Source organism: Ranitomeya imitator, chromosome 1, assembly GCF_032444005.1.
Source record: "Ranitomeya imitator isolate aRanImi1 chromosome 1, aRanImi1.pri, whole genome shotgun sequence".
Classification (NCBI taxonomy): Eukaryota; Metazoa; Chordata; class Amphibia; order Anura; family Dendrobatidae; genus Ranitomeya; species Ranitomeya imitator.
In genome coordinates, this window is record NC_091282.1 from 273,125,185 (window position 1) to 273,143,700 (window position 18,516).

At 40.7% G+C, this 18,516-nt stretch overlaps 1 long non-coding RNA gene across 1 annotated transcript in view; it reads right to left on the reverse strand.

Annotated features, from left to right (window-relative positions):
* Nucleotides 1-658: 658 nt before the first annotated feature.
* LOC138668866 (uncharacterized) overlaps nucleotides 659-18,516 on the reverse strand; it is a 39,669-nt gene continuing 21,811 nt past the window's right edge. The window contains exons 3-4 of the long non-coding RNA XR_011319193.1: nucleotides 2,305-2,384; nucleotides 659-1,478 (exon numbers count right to left, since the gene is read on the reverse strand). This is a non-coding gene — a long non-coding RNA (uncharacterized lncRNA). The remainder of the gene's footprint in view (nucleotides 1,479-2,304; nucleotides 2,385-18,516) is intronic.

Genomic DNA, 18,516 nt, shown 5'->3' on the forward strand with positions numbered 1-18,516 from the left:
ATGTGTTTGTGTTTTTTTTAACCCTTTACTACTATTGGATTAATAATGGATAGGTGTCATAATTGACGCCTCTCCATTATTAATTTGGCTTAATGTCACCTTACAATAGCAAGGTGACATTAACCCTTCATTACCCCATATCCCACCGCTACACGGGAATGGGAAGAGAGTGGCCAAGTGCCAGAATAGGCGCATCTTCCAGATGTGCCTTTTCTGGGGTGGCTGGGGGCAGGTGTTTTTAGCCAGGGGGGCCAATAACCATGGACCCTCTCCAGGCTATTAATATCTGCCCTCAGTCACTGGCTTTACTACTATGGCAGAGAAAATTGCGCGGGAGCCCACGCCAATTTTTTCCGCCATTTAACCCTTTAATTTAGTAGATAGAACGGCCAAATTTTGCATATACACACTACTAGCATTAGTAGTGTGGAATGTGCAAAAAAATGGGGATATGACATGGTTTACTGTATGTAAACCATGTCTCATATCATGTCGGGTTTAGGAAGGAGATAGCAAAAGCCGGTAATTGAATTACCGGCTGTAAAGCTATCTAGCGCTGTATGAAGTAATAATATATATACATATATGTGTCCCACTGACATATATATATATATATATATATATATATATATACACCTATTCTATGTGTCCACATTTATTCTACCTATTCTATTGTAAGCTGTCAGTGTGATTTTACTGTACACCGCACTGAATTGCCGGCTTTTCTCGCTAACACCGCTGCGTATTTCTCGCAAGTCACACTGCTGGTCCGTGTGTAATCCGTATTTTTCTGGCTTCCATAGACTTTCATTGGCGTATTTTTTGCGCAGTACGGTGACAAACGCAGCATGCTGCGATTTTCTACGGCCGTAGAAGCCAGTATAATACGGATCAGTAAAATACGGCAGATAGGGGCATAGAGAATAATTGTGCCGTTTGTTTGGCGAGTTTTACGGATGTATTTTCTGCGCTCTTACGTCTGTAAAACTCGCTAGTGTGACTCCAGCCTAATACTGAATCTCAGGAAAATCGAATTGATACTAACAATGATAAAGATTTCAATCCTCAAAACATTTCTAGTGAATATGAAGACTCAGAAGGATCAAATCCGGAAGGTAAGTAGTTATGTGTATTTATTTGTTCTTCCACACACTGAGTTACAAAACAAAAATTCTAAATATTCATCAACTTTTTTCCAGATGTTGCAAGCTCATCAACTGGGGATCAGGCTCATGCGGTGATGTTGCCTCGCGACCATCCTCCCGGTCATGGACAGAAAAAATCTGCAAAACGTCCCAGAAATGTATCCACAACAGATAACGATGGCGGCGAAGGCGATGCAGCAACCAACACCACAGAAGGCGAATCTCCAGGAATACTTGTTTCAGCTGATGGTATTCAATGGAAACCTCTTGAGATTGGAGAAAACTTACCTGGTAGGCGTGCAAACCAAAACATTCTTAGAGAAGCACCTGGCCCTACAGGATACGCCAGAAGGAATATAATTAGTGATAGTTATTTGAGTGCATGGCGATTATTTTTTGATTAATTTATCTTGACTCACATAAAGAACTGTACAATTGCAGAAGCACGCAGGGACAATAATGAAGAGTTTACTCTTTCTGATGAGGAGCTAGATGCATTTATTGCCATATTTTATGCTCGTGGATTATCAGGCACGAGCCAGCACTCTATTGCCAGTATTTGGTCAAATGACTGGGGAATTCCGTTTTGCAAAGCGACAATGTCTAGGGACCGTTTTGTACAAATTATGCATTATCTCAGATTTGATGAGAAGTCCAATCAATCGCAGAGACTGCAAACCGACAAGTTTGCTCTCTTTTCTATTGTGTGGGACAGGTTTATTGATAATTGCATTGCTTGTTACAAACCTGGCCCATATATTACGGTTGATGAACAACTTTTCCCCAGCAAAACCAGGTGTCCTTTCACGCAATATATGCCTTCCAAGCCGGATAAATATGGCCATAAATATTGGCTAGCTGTAGATAAGGATAGCAAATATCTTGGAAATGGCTTCCCTTATCTAGGTAAAGATGATTCACGCCGTGCTGAGGACCGTTTAGCTGACCACGTAGTCATGAAATTATTGCAGCCATTTTTGAAAAAAGGTTGAAATGTTACCACTGATAATTATTTTACATCAGTTAAACTTGCTAAACAGCTACAAAGCAAGGGAACGACTATCGTGGGAACGCTAAATAAGATAAGACGAAAAGTGCCTAAAGAAATGAAATCAATGAAAGAAAAATTGAAGATAAATGAAGATAATTTTACACTTACCGTGTATCAAGGTAAGCCAAACAAAAATGTGATAATTTTGAGTTCCGTCCATCCCGATGTTCTCGTTGCTTCTGAATCTGCTAAAAAAACCTCCAGAAAATGTAAAGTTTTATAATGAAACAAAATATGAAATATGGAGTAGATGGAGTAGATCAGATGGCACGCAAATACACCACAAGAATATGTACTAGGAGATGGCCTGTTCACGCATTTGAAAATACCTTAGACTTAGCGGGTATAAATGCTTGGATAGTATACAAGGAGATGACCCCCGAAAAAATGTCACGCAAGGCATTTTTGCAAAAGCTTGTTACAGAGTTGAGTGGTCCTTATGTTATATCTAGGGGAAAGGGTGGCATGTCCCAAGTTGCTACATCTTCAGATGTGATGCTTCAAAAAAAAAATTGCCAGATAAAAGAAAAAATGCAAAAATAATAGATCTGTTGGCTATTGTATGACTTGCCGTAAGTCTTTGTGTGGGCAATGTACCGCCGTAAATGAAAGACGGATGCCTGAAATGCGAATCAACAAATGTTTAGAAGGTCAATTATGCCGTACTTTTTAAGAGAAGGAAAATGTAGAATTGGAGCTTAATCTCAATAAAACATTATGAAGTACAACCGGTATCGACCCAACGACCTTCTTCAGGTAATGAGGAGAAGGAGCACTGACTGACCCAGTAGTCATTTTCTCTGCTTGTTGTTCTTGAGTTGTTGTTTATTTGTGTGCACTTTAATAATAAATGATTGTAAAACGTCTATTATTATTGTTTTACTTAGTTTACTTTTGTTATTTCCTGTAGAAAAATATGAAAAATCAGAAAGAAAACATTCCAAAGCATTACTGTTGGATCTCACAATAATAATACATAAAAAAATATATAATTATTAATAAATAACCACAAATGAAACTCTACAAATAAACAAAAACAATTCAGTAATCAGAATGACTACATTCAGTAGTTCTAGTCGGGGTCACGAGTCCAGTAGTCCTAGTGTTAACGCTGCTATTAACCCTGTGTGAGCGCTGACTGGAGGGGAGTATGGAGGGGCACTGACTGCGGGGAGGAAGGAGCGGCCATGTTGCCGCCGGACTGTGCCCGTCGCTGATTGGTCGTGGCTGTTTTGCCGCGACCAATCAGCTACTTTCCATGACAGAGGCTGCGACCAATGAATATCAGTGACAGACAGAAGGACAGACAGACAGAAAGACGGAAGTGACCCTTAGACAATTATATATGTGTGTGTGTGTGTCTGTGTGTGTGTGTTAATGGCATGACCAATGGAAAGATCTTTATTTAGACCACTTTCATCAATTCCAGAGTCCAGAATTCCTGTGTCGTTAACATTGGACCGCTTCCCTTTCAGGACTTCAGATGCGGAACCCAGAGTTGGTAATGGCAGGGGATATTATCTGCCAGACTGCATATTTCCTTAGTTTCAATAATATCAAGCCACTTACTTGAGGCCTAGAGATCTGAGGATTCATAATAGACGTGAACTCCTGGATGAGTAATGTATAGGCATCTCAATGCACTGCCTATTTATCCATATACTAACAGTTATTGTTTGATCTTCCAGCAATCCAGGGTTTCTGTCCTGCAGGTCTCCTTGTGCTATGGTAAGCTGGTCTGGAACCAAGGTTTAATCTAAGCCCTTGAGAACCAATGAGGGGACAGTAGTGTTATTAAGCACGTGCAAACCGGTTATTGGTCTGCAACAGTCCTCATTTTGTTGTGGCAGTGACTATCATTATACTTTTGCTGGGTAATAATTTTTTTTTTTTTAGGTCTGTTCTGTGGCTGCGGTGTTTATAAGTATAATCTATGTACCAATCACTGCGGTTCATTATTGGTGTTGGGGTACAACAGGGGTGTGTCTGTCAGTTTTCTGTTGCATAATTCGTTTACCACATTCATACTGAATATTAGCATTTTAGACAGATATCAGACACCCACTACGGTGATTTATCTTTGCTGATTTCTTTAGATGTCTATATTTCTTCTAATATTTCATATTGTTTTGATCTCTATCCTGATTCTTGCTTGGGACTTTGGTCCTTGAGGCTCTTTTTTTTTGGTACTCCAGTGGTGCTGTCCAGCGGGACATAATGAAAAAAGGGGATTAGACCTATCGTTAATTTGGTTTCCAGGTAGTCCCTCAAGACAGCACCCTTATTTTCCCCTCACCTATATTTAGGCTTATACAATATCGACCTTAATGCAGATCATTCATCCGTTAAGTTGCCATGGTTTGAGATCGAGCATGAGCCGTTAAAGGGTTTCTTACTTATACTTTTATAGGGGCTCGTATAGACCATTTGCATCCATCCTTCTGTGGTATTTTGAAAAACACTGGAGGATGGAGGGGCCTTTTAACCTCTGTGATCCTGTCCTGCTATAGGTCAAGGAAGGACTACCTCTAGTGGTGCTGTCCTCATGAACTACCTGGAAACCGAATTACCGGTGGGTCTACTTCCATTTTTTACTAATTTAGCCTGCTTTTTCTGGGATTGTTGGTTCATTTGGTGGTCCTATCAGTGATTACAAGCCATTTCTGTATACACAATTGTACAAAGAACATTGTCAGTCACTGATGAAACTGTCAAATGGACAGAGAAATCAGAAGTTTAAATGATTGGTTATACAGGAATTTTTTTTATTCCCCTCCCACAAGTTATATCAATCTGCACAACTCACTCTACTGTATATTATAACAGTCTGCCTGCACACTGGACTGCATTTTCATGGTAACAAGTTCCCATTAAAGTGAGTGTCAGTACAGAGTGACTGTTAAAACCAAGTAGAGGCACTTGGTGCTTCACAGCAGGGCCAGTGATTTTAAATACACCTTCCCACTTTCCCTCCTTCTCTGGCCCTTTGAGAAAGAGGAAAAACAAGCAGATGGGAAGGTGTAATTAACCCTTCCACCACGAAGCCTGTTTTCACCTTCCTGATCAGGAATTTTTTTTCAATTCTGACCAATGTCAGTTTATGAGGTAATAACTCTGCAACGCTTCAACGGAGCTCACTGATTCTGAGACTGTTTTCTTGTGACATACTGTACTTCATGATAGGGGTAAAATTTATTTGAAATGACTTGCAAAAAAATCAAATATGGCAAAACATTTACAACATTCAAACTTTTAAAGCCCTTAACCCCTTTACCCCCAAGGGTGGTTTGCACGTTAATGACCAGGCCAATTTTTACAATTCTGACCACTGTCCATTTATGAGGTTGTAACTCTGGAACGCTTCAACGGATCCCAGTGATTCTGACACTGTTTTCTCGTGACATATTGTACTTCATGACAGTGGTAACATTTCTTTGATATTACCTGCGTTTATTTGTGAAAAAAACGGAAATTTGGCGAAAATTTAGAAAATTTCGCAATTTTCCAACTTTGAATTTTTATGCAATTAAATCACAGAGATATGTCACACAAAATACTTAATAAGTAACATTTCCCACATGTCTACTTTACATCAGCACAATTTTGGAACCAAAATTTTTTTTTGTTAGGGAGTTATAAGGGTTAAAAGTTGACCAGCAATTTCTCATTTTTACAACACCATTTTTTTTAGGGACCACATCACATTCGAAGTCATTTTGAGGGGTCTATATGATAGAAAATACCCAAGTGTGACACCATTCTAAAAACTTCACCCCTCAAGGTGCTCAGAACCAGATTCAAGACGTTTATTAACCCTTCTGGTGTTTCACAGGAATTTTTGGAATGTTTAAATAAAAATGAACATTTAACTTTTTTTCACAAAAAATTTACTTCAGCTTCAATTTGTTTTATTTTACCAAGGGTAACAGGAGAAAGTGGATGCCAAAAGTTGTTGTACAATTTGTCCTGAGTACGCCGATACCCCATATGTGGGGGTAAACCACTGTTTGGGCGCATGACAGAGCTCGGAAGGGAAGGAGCGCCATTTGACTTTTCAATGCAAAATTGACAGGAATTGAGATGGGACGCCATGTTGCGTTTGGAGAGCCACTGATGTGTCTAAACATTGAAACCCCCCACAAGTGACACCATTTTGGAAAGTAGACCCCTTAAGGAACTTATCTAGAGGTGTGGAGAGCACTTTGACCCACCAAGGGCTTCACAGAAGTTTATAATGCAGAGTCGTAAAAATAAAACAAAAAATTTTTCCCACAAAAATTATTTTTGTAGCCCCCAGTTTTGTATTTTTTCAAGGGTAACAGGAGAAATTCGACCCCAAAAGTTGTTGTCCAATTTGTCCTGAGTACGCTGATACCCCATATATGGAGGGGGGACCACCGTTTGGGTGCATGGGAGGGCTCGGAAGGGAAGGAGCGCCATTTGGAATGCAGACTTAGATGGAATGGTCTGCAGGCATCATATTGCGTTTGCAGCGCCCCTAATGTACCTAAACAGTAGAAACCCCCCACAAGTGACCCCATATTGGAAACTAGACCCCCAAGGAACTTATCTAGATGTCTTGTGAGAACTTTGAACCCCCAAGTGTTTCACTACAGATTATAACACAGAGCCGTAAAAATAAAAAATCTTTTTTTTCCCCACAAAAATTATTTTTTAGCCCCCAGTTTTGTATTTTCCCAAGGGTAACAGGAGAAATTGGACCCCAAAAGTTGTTGTCCCGATTGTCCTGAGTACGCTGATACCCCATATGTTGGGGTTAACCCCTGTTTGGGCACACGGGAGAGCTCGGAATGGAAGGAGCACTGTTTTACTTTTTCAACGCAGAATTGACTGGAATTGAAATCGGACGCCATGTCGCCTTTGGAGAGCCCCTGATATGCCTAAACAGTGGAAACCCCCCAATTATAACTCAAACCCTAATCCAAACACACCCCTAATCCTATTCCCAACGGTAACCCTAACCACACCTCTAACCCAGACATACCCCTAACCCTAATCCCAACCCTATTCCCAACCGTAAATGTAATCCAAACCCTAACCCTAACTTTAGCCCCAACCCTAACTGTAGCCTTAACCCTAGCCCCAACCCTAACCCTAGCCCTAACCCTAACGGGAAAATGGAAATAAATACATTTTTTTAAGTTTTTAATTTTTCACTAACTAAGGGGGTGATGAAGGGGGGTTTGATTTACTTTTATAGCGTGTTATTTAGTGGATTTTTATGATTGGCAGCCGTCACACACTGAAAGACGCTTTTTATTGCAAAAAATATTTTTTGCGTTACCACATTTTGAGAGCTATAATTTTTCCATATTTGCGTCCACAGAGTCATGTGAGGTCTTATTTTTTGCGGGACGAGTTGATGTTTTTATTGGTAACATTTTCAGGCACGTGACATTTTTTGATCACTTTATATTCCGATTTTTGTGAGGCAGAATGACCAAAAACCAGTTATTCATGAATTTCTTTTGGGGAAGGCGTTTATACCCTTCCGCGTTTGGTAAAATTGTTAAAGCAGTTTTATTCTTCGTCAGTACGATTACAGCGATATCTCATTTATATCATTTTTTTTATGTCTTGGCGCTTTTATACGATAAAAACTATTTTATAGAAAAAATAATTATTTTGGCATCGCTTTATTCTCAGGACTATAACTTTTTTATTTTTTTGCTGATGATGCTGTATGGTGGCTCGTTTTTTGTGGGACAAGATGACGATTTCAGCGGTACCATGGTTATTTATATCTGTTTTTTGATCGCGTGTTATTCCACTTTTTGTTCGGCGGTATGATAATAAAACGTTGTTTTTTGCCTTGTTTATTTTTCTTACGGTGTTTACTGAAGGGGTTAACTAGTGGGACAGTTTTATAGTTTGGGGTGTTACGGACACGGCGATGCTAAATATGTGTACTTTTATTGTTTGTTTTTTTATTACGATAAAGAAATGTATTTATGGGAATAATATTTTTTTTTCTTTATTTAGGATTTTTTTTTGTGGAAATTTTTTTTAAAACTTTTTTTGCACAGCACTCTGTCAGATCAGCGATCTGACTTACAGCACTGCAGGCTTACCAAGCGCCTGCTATGAGCAGGCACTTGGTAAACCACCTCCCTCCCTGCAGGACCCGGATGCCGCGGCCATTTTGGATCCGAGCCTGCTTCAGGGAGGAGAGGTAAGAGACCCTCGCAGCAACGCGATCACATCGCGTTGCTGCGGGGGTCTCAGTGGAGCACGCAGGGAGCCCCCTACCTGCGTGATGCTTCCCTATACCGCCGGCACACCGTGATCATGTTTGATCGCGGTGTGCCGGGGTTAATGTGCCGGGGGCGGTCCGTGGCCGCTCCTGGCACATAGTGCTGGATGTCTGCTGCGATAGGCAGCTGACACCTGGCCGCGATCGGCCGCGCTCCCCCCGTGAGCGCGACCGATCGCGTATGATGTACTATCCCATCGGTGGTCATACGGGCCCACCCCACCTTGACGGGATAGTACATCATATGTCAGAAAGGGGTTAAATCAGAGAGTCATGCCACACAAAATAATTAATAAATAACATTTCCCACATGTCTACTTCACAACAGCACAATTTGTGAAACATAATTTTTTTGTTGGGAAGTTATAATGGTTAAAAGTTGACCAGCAATTTCTAATTTTTACAACAAAATTTAGAAAACCATTTTTTTATGGATCACATCACATTTGAAGTGACACCATTCTACAAACTGCACCTCTCAAGGTACTCAAAAACACATCCAAGAATTTTATGAACCCTTCAGGTTCTTTGCATGAATTAATGGAAAGTAGAAGGAAAAAATAAACATTTAATTTTTTTCACAAAAATTTTGCTTTAGACCCAATTTTTTTTTACTTTTACAAGGGTAACAGGAGAAAATAGACCCAAACATTTGTTGTGCAATTTCTTCTGAGTGGTGTGCCCCATATGAGAGGGGAACGAAAGTTCATCTCAATATTTTGTTATATATCCTTTGTTGGCAATGACAGAGGTCAAACATTTTCTGTAAAATTCTCCTTGCCTCCACACTGAAGCGGTCACTAACAAGGACACAGGGTGGGAGCCATATGCCAGCTGCAGCCTTCCCTATGAACCGTGAATAAGGCTCATTATGGTCTAACTACCTCTTACAATACCTTATGTGCATTCCATTACTTTTGAAAGATACAAAGGCTAAGTCTACTTCAATACATCTGTTTTCCAAGCAATTGATAACAAAGGAGAGTCCACTATGGACTATGGGTGTGAACAGTTTCATTTAATTCCATTCTGCCGGCCAATCAAGACCACTTTTGACAGACTTCCATAGGGCAATCTGAGAGCCCAGGACCTACATACGATAAAACTACCATAAGATTGTCTTCCTGACGAAGGCTCGTGCCTGAGCCGAAACGTTGGAAACCATTCTCTTTTGCGCAAGATATATTAAAAAAAAACTTTGAAAGCAACAGTTCTGTCTTCATGTTTTTGGAGTGTGCCGGGGTTAGATCTTTTGTATTGTAAACATTTTCTGTAAGTCTTCACAAGGTTGGCACACACTGTTAGTGGTATGTTGGCCCATTCCTCCATGCAGATCTCCTTTAGAGCAGTGATATTTTGGGCCTGTCACTGGGCAACACGGACTTTCATCTCCCTCCAAAGTTTTTCTATCTGGTTGAGATCTGGAGACTGGCTAGGCCACTCAAGGACCTTCATATGCTTCATACGAAGCCACTCCTTCATTGCCCTGGCGGTGTGCTTGGGATCATTATCATGCTGAAAGACCCATCCACATTTCATCTTAAATGCCCTTGCTGATGGAAGGAGGTTTGCACTCAAAATCTCACAATACATGGCCGCATTCATTCTTTCATTTACATGGATTAGTCGTCCTGGTCCCTTTGCAGAGAAACAGCCCCAAAGTATGATGTTGCCACCCCCATGCTTCACAGTAGGTATGGTGTTATTTGGATGCAACTCAGCATTCTGTCTCCTCCAAGCACAACGAGTTATGTTTCTACCAAATAGTTCTACTTTGGTTTCATCAGACCATATGACATTCTCCCAACACTCTTCTGGATAATACATATGCTCTCTAGCAAAGTTCAGATGTGCCCGGACATGTAGTGGCTTAAGCAGGGGAACACGTCTGGCTCTGCAGGATCTGAGTCTCTGGCAGCGTAGTGTGTTACTGATGGTAGCCTTTGTTATGGTGGTCCCAGCTCTATGCAGATCATTCACTAGTTCCCCTTGTGTGGTTCTGGGATTTTTGCTCACCGTTCTTGTGATCATTTTGACACCAAGGGGTGAGATCTTGCATGGAGCCCCAGATCGAGAGAGATTATCAGTGGTCTTGTATGTTTTCCATTTTCTTATTATTGCTCCCGCAGTCCATTTCATCATACCAATCTTCTTGCATATTGCACATTCAGTCTTCCCAGCTTGGTGCAGGGCTACAATTTTGTTTCTGGTGTACTTCGACAGCTCTTTGGTCTTCACCATAGTGGAGTTTGGAATGTGACTGTTTGTGGTTGTGGACTGGTGTCTTTTATACTGAAAACAAGTTCAAACAGGTGCCATTACTACTACTACTAAGTAATGAGTGGAGGACAGAGGGGCCTCTTAAAGAAGAAGTTACAGGTCTGTGAGAACCAGAAATCTTGCATGTTTTTAGGTGACCAAATACTTATTTCCACCATAGTTTGAAAAATAAATCTTGCCAAAGCAGACAAGGTGATTTTCTGGATTTGTTTTCTCAGTTTTAACTCTCATAGTTGTGGTCTACCTATGATGTCAATTGCAGGCCTCTCATCTTTAAGTGGGAGAACTTGCACAATTGGTGGCTGACTAAATACTTTTTTCCCTTCTGTATGTTTGGCTGCTGTCACACACTAAAAGGCACTTTATTTCAAAAACTAGTTTTTGCATCCCCATATTTAGACAGCTATACTTTTTCCATAATTGACCTGACAGAGTCATGTAACAGCTTCTCTTTTGTGGGACGAGTTGACATTTTTTGGTACAATTTTTGTGTACATGACATTTTTTGATCACTTTCTATTCCACTTTTTGGGAGCCAGAATGAACAAAAAATAGCAATTCAGGAATTGTTTTTTTTTCTTATGCCGTAAAATTAATAAAGCAGCTTTTTTTTCTTTTTTTACAGCAATACCAGATTTTATCTTTTTTTATGTAAAAAAATAATTATTTTTGCATCTCTTTATTCCGAGATCTATAACTTTTTTATTTTTCAGCTGATGGAACTGTATGGCCACTTGTTTTTTTTGCGGAACGTTTTCAGCTGTACCATTTTTATTTACATTGGTCTTTTTGATCACATTTTATTGTACTTTTTGTTTGGTGGCATGATGGTAAAGCATAGTTTTTGCCTCATCTTTATGTTTATTTTTAAGGGGTTAACTAGTGGGACAGTTTTGTAGGTCGGGTCGTTCCAGATGCAGCAATACCAAATATGCGTACTTTTTTGTTTGTTTTTTTACATAAATAAACATATTTATTGAAATAATAATTATTTTTCTCTTGTTCTTTATTAGTTGTTTTTTTTATATTTTTACAATTTTTAATAACTTTTTATTTACATTGTCCCACTATGGGACATGATGTTTACACTGTTCGAATACTCTGCAATGCTTTTGCACTACAGGGCCCCGATAGTGAGCGTTGCTGCACGGTGTAAGCGTCTTCGGTGGCAGCGGCCACCAGCTGGCAGTGCTCACTTACTTAGCTGCTCCAAATACTTGTAGTGCCCGGGGCTTTTTACTGCTCTCAAATCAGTTGCAGGTGGATATGCAGATTGAGGTAAAAAAGTAGTGGGAAGGTGTATTGAAATGATTGGATACATCTTTGTGCACGGTACTGACAGTCCTTTTAAAGGGACTCAGGAGGCTTTTGCTATTTAATCTGACAATATCACAAAATAGGACCCGAGACCCTGATATAAGGGATGTCACTTATAAGGCTGTGTGGTATAGATTCAATGCAATCAGCATTTTATCAACTGAAAATTAACAGTATCTGACTACAGGTCACTTGTGGCCCAGACAGGCAAATCTGTGTAACTTCCACCACTCGATAGCAGCTTTCTAACTGCACAGTGTAGACGGGAAGCTACCGGTCAGGGTGTGAGCAGGATAATATACAGTTTGAGGACAATCTGTCAACAGATTTTTGCAATGTAACCTGAAGGCAGCGAGAGGCAGGGGCTGTGACACTGAATTCATTGATGCGTCATTTATTAGGCTGTGTGATTGACTAGAAATTGGAGTTTACAGTATAATGACTTGTGTATAAGGATTTAAATTTTAAAAGGATTTAAAAATAATTTAAGTAAGACAAAATTTTACTTTATTTTATTTTTATTAAATTATTAGTTTTTTAATGAAAAAAATGGAAATTTCCATGTAATTTATGTAGGAAGCAAGAACTGCCAAAATTAGATAGAAGAGGTACTCAGATACACACATAAATGAGGACCTCACACACATTCTGTTTATATTGTTGTATAGTGGTACTCCTACACTCAAAAGCTCTGCACACAGTGCAAAGCCTGCTAAAAAATACAAGCAGGGTCATTCATACATCCTTGAAGGCAGCAACTGGAGTGTCTCATTCAAATATTGTGTAGATGTGGTACTCCTAGACTCAAAAGCTCTGCACACAGTGCAAAGAAAGGAAAAAATTATAAAGAGGGTCATCCATAGCTCCTTGAAAGCAACAACTGGTCGGCATCATTCAAATATCTTGAAAGTGTAGTTGATGTACTCTTACACTCAAAGAGTTTGCACAAAGTGCAAAGCCAGGAAAAAATTATAAGGAGGGTAATACAGTAATATTCTTCTGGTGTCCGGTTCTTCTCCTTCCTTGGGAGGCTGCTCCGATTCACATGTGCCTGGGCTGTAAGTGACCAAACTTTGTAGAGTGCCTGAGCCCTCGATGTAGAAATGGGCGACAGCCCCCTGTGTCAACTACACCATCGTCTGCTCCCACATAGGAGGTGGGGACCCCAAAGGACAGTCCGATCTCTTGGGGAGGTAGCCCTGTCTTGAGCTGCACTTTATGATCTTTGCAGATAACTTCTCCCAGGCAGGATCAGTGTATTCTCACACATGCTATTTTTCTGCAGCAAAAATGCTTCTTTTTTACTTTAGCAGTAAGGTGAAAGATTTCAAAAATCTCATGCATGGCTTTTTTTTCCCCATTGGTTTTTGAGTTTTTTTTGTTATCTGCCGCATGTCTATTTTAGCATTTTTTCAGTTTTTCACACATTATAATAAATGTGTAAAATGCAAACGTTTTTGTTGTTTGTGAGATTTTTCTTCTAAGGTTACGTTCCCACAATGAGCTTTTGGTGCGTTTTTGATGCTGCATTATTGCTGCATAAAAAAACGCAGCGTCTTACAGTTCCAGTAAAGTGGATGGGATTTATAGAAATCTCATGCCCAATGTACTTTGTTTTTACTCAGCATAAACTGACCTAGGGTGTTTCAAATCTGCAGCATGTCACTTTCTCTTGCGGGTGCGCTGAGTTTTCTGTGCAGACTTTACCCATAGACTTACATTAGATGCGGAAAATCCACAGGTAAAAAAACGCACATACAGTGGGTACGGAAAATATTCAGACCCCATTAGATTTTTCACTCTTTGTGTCATTGCAGTCATTTGGTAAATTCAAAAAAGTTTTTTTTTTTCACGTTAATGTACCCTCTGCACCCCATCTTGACTGAAAAAAGAACAGAAATGTAGTAATTTTTGCAAATGTAATATAAGAGAAAACCTGAAATCACATGGTCATAAGTATTAAGACCCTTTGCTCAGACAAACATATTTAAAGGGAATCTGTCACCCCGAAAATGAGCTAAGGCCACCGGCATCAGGGGCTTATCTACAGCATTCTGTAATGCTGTAGATAAGCCCCCGATGTAACCTGAAAGGTAAGAAAAACAGGTTATATTATACTCACCCAAGGGCGGTCCCGGTTCATTTCGGGTCCGATGGGCGTCGCGGTCCGGGGCCTCTTATCTTCATACGATGACGTCCTCTTCTTGCCTTCCTGCCGCGGCTCCTGCGCAGGCGTACTTTGTCTGCCCTGTTGAGGGCAGAGCAAAGTACTGCAGTGCGCAGGCGCCGGGCCTCTCTGACCTTTCCCGACCCCTGCACACTGCAGTACTTTGCTCTGAGTGAGTATAATATAACCTGTTTTTCTCACTTTTCAGGTTACATCGGGGGCTTATCTACAGCATTACAGAATGCTGTATATAAGCCCCTGATGCTGGTGGCCTTAACTCGTATACGATTTTTGGGGTGACAGATTCCCTTTAAGTCACATGCTGTCCATTTCCTTATAATCCTCCTTGAGATTGTTCTACTCCTTTATTGGAGTCCAGCTGTGTTGAATTAACCTGATAGTACTTGATTTGGAAAGGCACACACCTGTCTATATAAGACCTCACAGCTCACAGTGCATGTCACACCAAATGAGAATCATGAGGTCAAAGGAACTGGCCAAGGAGCTCAGAGACAGAATTGTGGCAAGGCACAGATCTGGCCAAGCTTACAGCAGAATGTCTGCAGTACTCAAGGGTCTTAAGAGCGCAGTGGCCTAGATAATCCTTAAAATGGAAGAAGTTTGGGACCACTAGAAGTCTTCCTAGATCTGGCCGTCCTGCCAAACTGAGCAATCGTGGGAGAAGAGCCTTGGTGAGAGAAGTAAAGAAGAACCCCAAGATTACTGTGGCTGAGCTTCAGAGATGCAGTAGGGAGATGGGAGAAAGTTCCACAAAGTCAACTATCACTGCAGCCTTCCACCAGTCGGGCCTTTATGGCAGAGTGGCCCAACAGAAGCTTCTCAGTGCAAGACATATGAAAGCCTGCATAGAGTTTGCTAAAAAACACATACATAACTCCCAGACTATGAGAAATAAGATTCTCTGGTCTGATGAGATTAAGATAGACCTTTTTGGTGCTAATTGCAAGTGGTATGTGTGGAGAAAACCAGGCACTGCTCATCACCTGCCCAAAACAATCCCAACAGTGAAACATGTTGGTGATATCATCATGCTATGGGGGTGTTTTTCAGCTGCAGGGACAGGATGACTGGTTGTCATTGAAGGAAACATGAATGCGGCTAAGTACAGAGATATCCTGGATGAAAACCTCTTCCCTCTTCCAGAGTGCTCTGGACCTCAGACTTGGCCGAAGGTTCACCTTCCATCAACACAATGACCCTAAGCACACAGCTTAAAGGCTTTTCTTCAGAACAACTCTGACCATTCTTGACTGGCCCAGCCAGATCCCTGACCTAAGCCCAATTAAGCATCTCTGGAGAGACCTGAAAATGACTGTCCACCAAATTTCACAAGTTTTACATAGCAAAAAAGCAAAGCAAAAAAACATTTATGGAATTGCACTTTTTTGGAATTTTACCGCACTTGGAATTTTTTTTCCCATTTTCAGTACACAATATGTTAAAACTAATGGTATTGTTCAAAAGTACAACTCGTCCTGCAAAAAAACAAGTCCTGACATGGCCACATTGACAGAAAAATAAAAAGTTATGGCTCTGGGAAGGAGAGCAAAAAGCTAAAATGCAAAAACGAAAATACCTCCGGTCATGAAGAGGTTACCAAAAATAACAAGAATGCACTGTGTAAGAGACAGCTGTATAATAAGGGACAGCACCATATATTACTAGAGTGGATGGTATGTAATAAGGGACGGTGTTACATATAAAAGAAGAAACTATGTAACTAAGGACAGCACAATACGTAATAAATAAGTACACTATACACTAAGAGGCTGTGCTATACATAATAAGGCTGCATTCTTGTATCTTTGTTCAGTGTAGGTGTGCTGCCCGCATTTACAGAAGCACTGAGCATGTCCTATTCTGATCCTCAAAATTGGATCAGAACAAAATATTCTCTGACCCTCAAGGATCTCATTCTCAGATCCATGATTTTCAAGGATGTGTGAATCCTACTATATAATTGTTTAAGGGTCACTTCCGTCTGTCTGTCTCGGAAATCCTGCGTCGCTGACTGGTCGCGGCCCGAGGTTGCGACCAATCAGCGACGGGCACAGTCCGGATGCAAATTGGCCTCTCCCTTGCAGTCAGTGCCCCCTTCCTACTCCCCCCCCAGTCAGCGCCCACATAGCGTTAACGCGATGTAAGGCAGTCCGTTAACGCTGCCATTAACCCCTTTACCCCCAAGGGTGGTTTGCACGTTAATGACCGGGCCAATTTTTACAATTCTGACCACTGTCCCTTTATGAGGTTATAACTCTGGAACGCTTCAATGGATCCTGGTGATTCTGACATTGTTTTCTCATGACATATTGTACTTCATGACAATGGTAAAAATTATTTGATAGTACCTGCGTTTATTTGTGAAAAAAACGGAAATTTGGCGAAAATTATGAAAATTTCGCAATTTTCCAAATTTGAATTTTTATGCAATTAAATCACAGAGATATGTCACACAAAATACTTAATAAGTAACATTTCCCACATGTCTACTTTACATCAGCACAATTTTGGAACCAAAATTTTTTTTTGTTAGGGAGTTATAAGGGTTAAAAGTTGACCAGCAATTTCTCATTTCTACACCACCATTTTATTTTAGGGACCACATCTCATTTGAAGTCATTTTGAGGGGTCTATATGATAGAAAATACCCAAGTGTGACACCATTCTAAAAACTACACCCCTCAAGGTGCTCAAAACCATATTCAAGAAGTTTATTAACCCTTCTGGTGCTTCACAGGAATTTTTTGAATGTTTAAATAAAAATGAACATTTAACTTTTTTTCACAAAAAATTTAATTCAGCTCCAATTTGTTTTATTTTACCAAGGGTAACAGGAGAAAATGGACCCCAAACATTGTTGTACAATTTGTCCTGAGTATGCCAATACCCCACATGTGGGGGTAAACCACTGTTTGGGCGCATGGCAGAGCTCGGAAGCGAAGGAGTGCCATTTGACTTTTCAATGCAAAATTGACTGGAATTGAGATGGGACGCCATGTTTCGTTTGGAGAGCCCCTGATGTGGCTAAACATTGAAACCCCCCACAAGTGACACCATTTTGGAAAGTAGACCCCCTAAGGAGCTTATCTAGAGGTGTGGTGAGCACTGTGACCCAACAAGTGCTTCACAGAAGTTTATAATGTAGAACCGTAAAAATAAAAAATCATATTTTTTCACAAAAATTATCTTTTCGCCCCCAATTTTTTATTTTCCCAAGGGTAAGAGAAGAAATTGGACCCCAAAAGTTGTTGTACAATTTGTCCTGAGTACGCTGATAGCCCATATGTGGGGGTAAACCACTGTTTGGGCGGATGGGAGAGCTCGGAAGGGAAGGAGCGCCGTTTGACTTTTCAATGCAAAATTGACAGGAATTGAGATGGGACGTCATGTTGCGTTTGAAGAGCCACTGATGTGCCTAAACATTGAAACCCCCCACAAGTGACACCATTTTGGAAAGTAGACCCCCTAAGGAACTTATCTAGAGGTGTGGTGAGCACTTTGACCCACCAAGTGCTTCACAGAAGTTTATAATGCAGAGCCGTAAAAATAAAACAAAATTTTTTTCCCACAAAAATTATTTTTTAGCCCCCAGTTTTGTATTTTCCCGAGGGTAACAGGAGAAATTCGACCCCACAATTTGTTGTCCAATTTGTCCTGAGTGCGCTGATACCCCATATGTGGGGGGGAACCACTTTTTGGGCGCATGGGAGGGCTCGGAAGGGAAGGAGCTCCATTTGGAATGAGGACTTAGATGGAATGGTCTGCAGGTGTCACATTGCATTTGCAGAGCCCCTAATGTACCTAAACAGTAGAAACCTCCCACAAGTGACACCATTTTGGAAACTAGACCACCTAAGGAACTCATCTAGATGTGTTGTGATAGCTTTGAACCCCCAAGTGTTTCACTACAGTTTGTAACGCAGAGCCGTGAAAATTAAAAAAAAAAATCTTTCCCTCCAAAATTATTTTTTAGCCCCCAGTTTTGTATTTTCCCGAGGGTAAGAGGAGAAATTCGACCCCAAAAGTTGTTGTCCAATTTGTCCTGAGTACGCTGATACCCCGTATGTTGGGGGAAACCACCGTTTGAGCGCATGGCAGAGCTCGGAAGGGAAGGAGCGCCATTTGGAATGCAGACTTAGATGGAATGGTCTGCAGACGTCACATTGCGTTTGCAGAACCCCTAATGTACCTAAACAGTAGAAACCCCCCACAAGTGACCCCATATTGGAAACTAGACCCCCCAGGGAACTAATCTAGATGT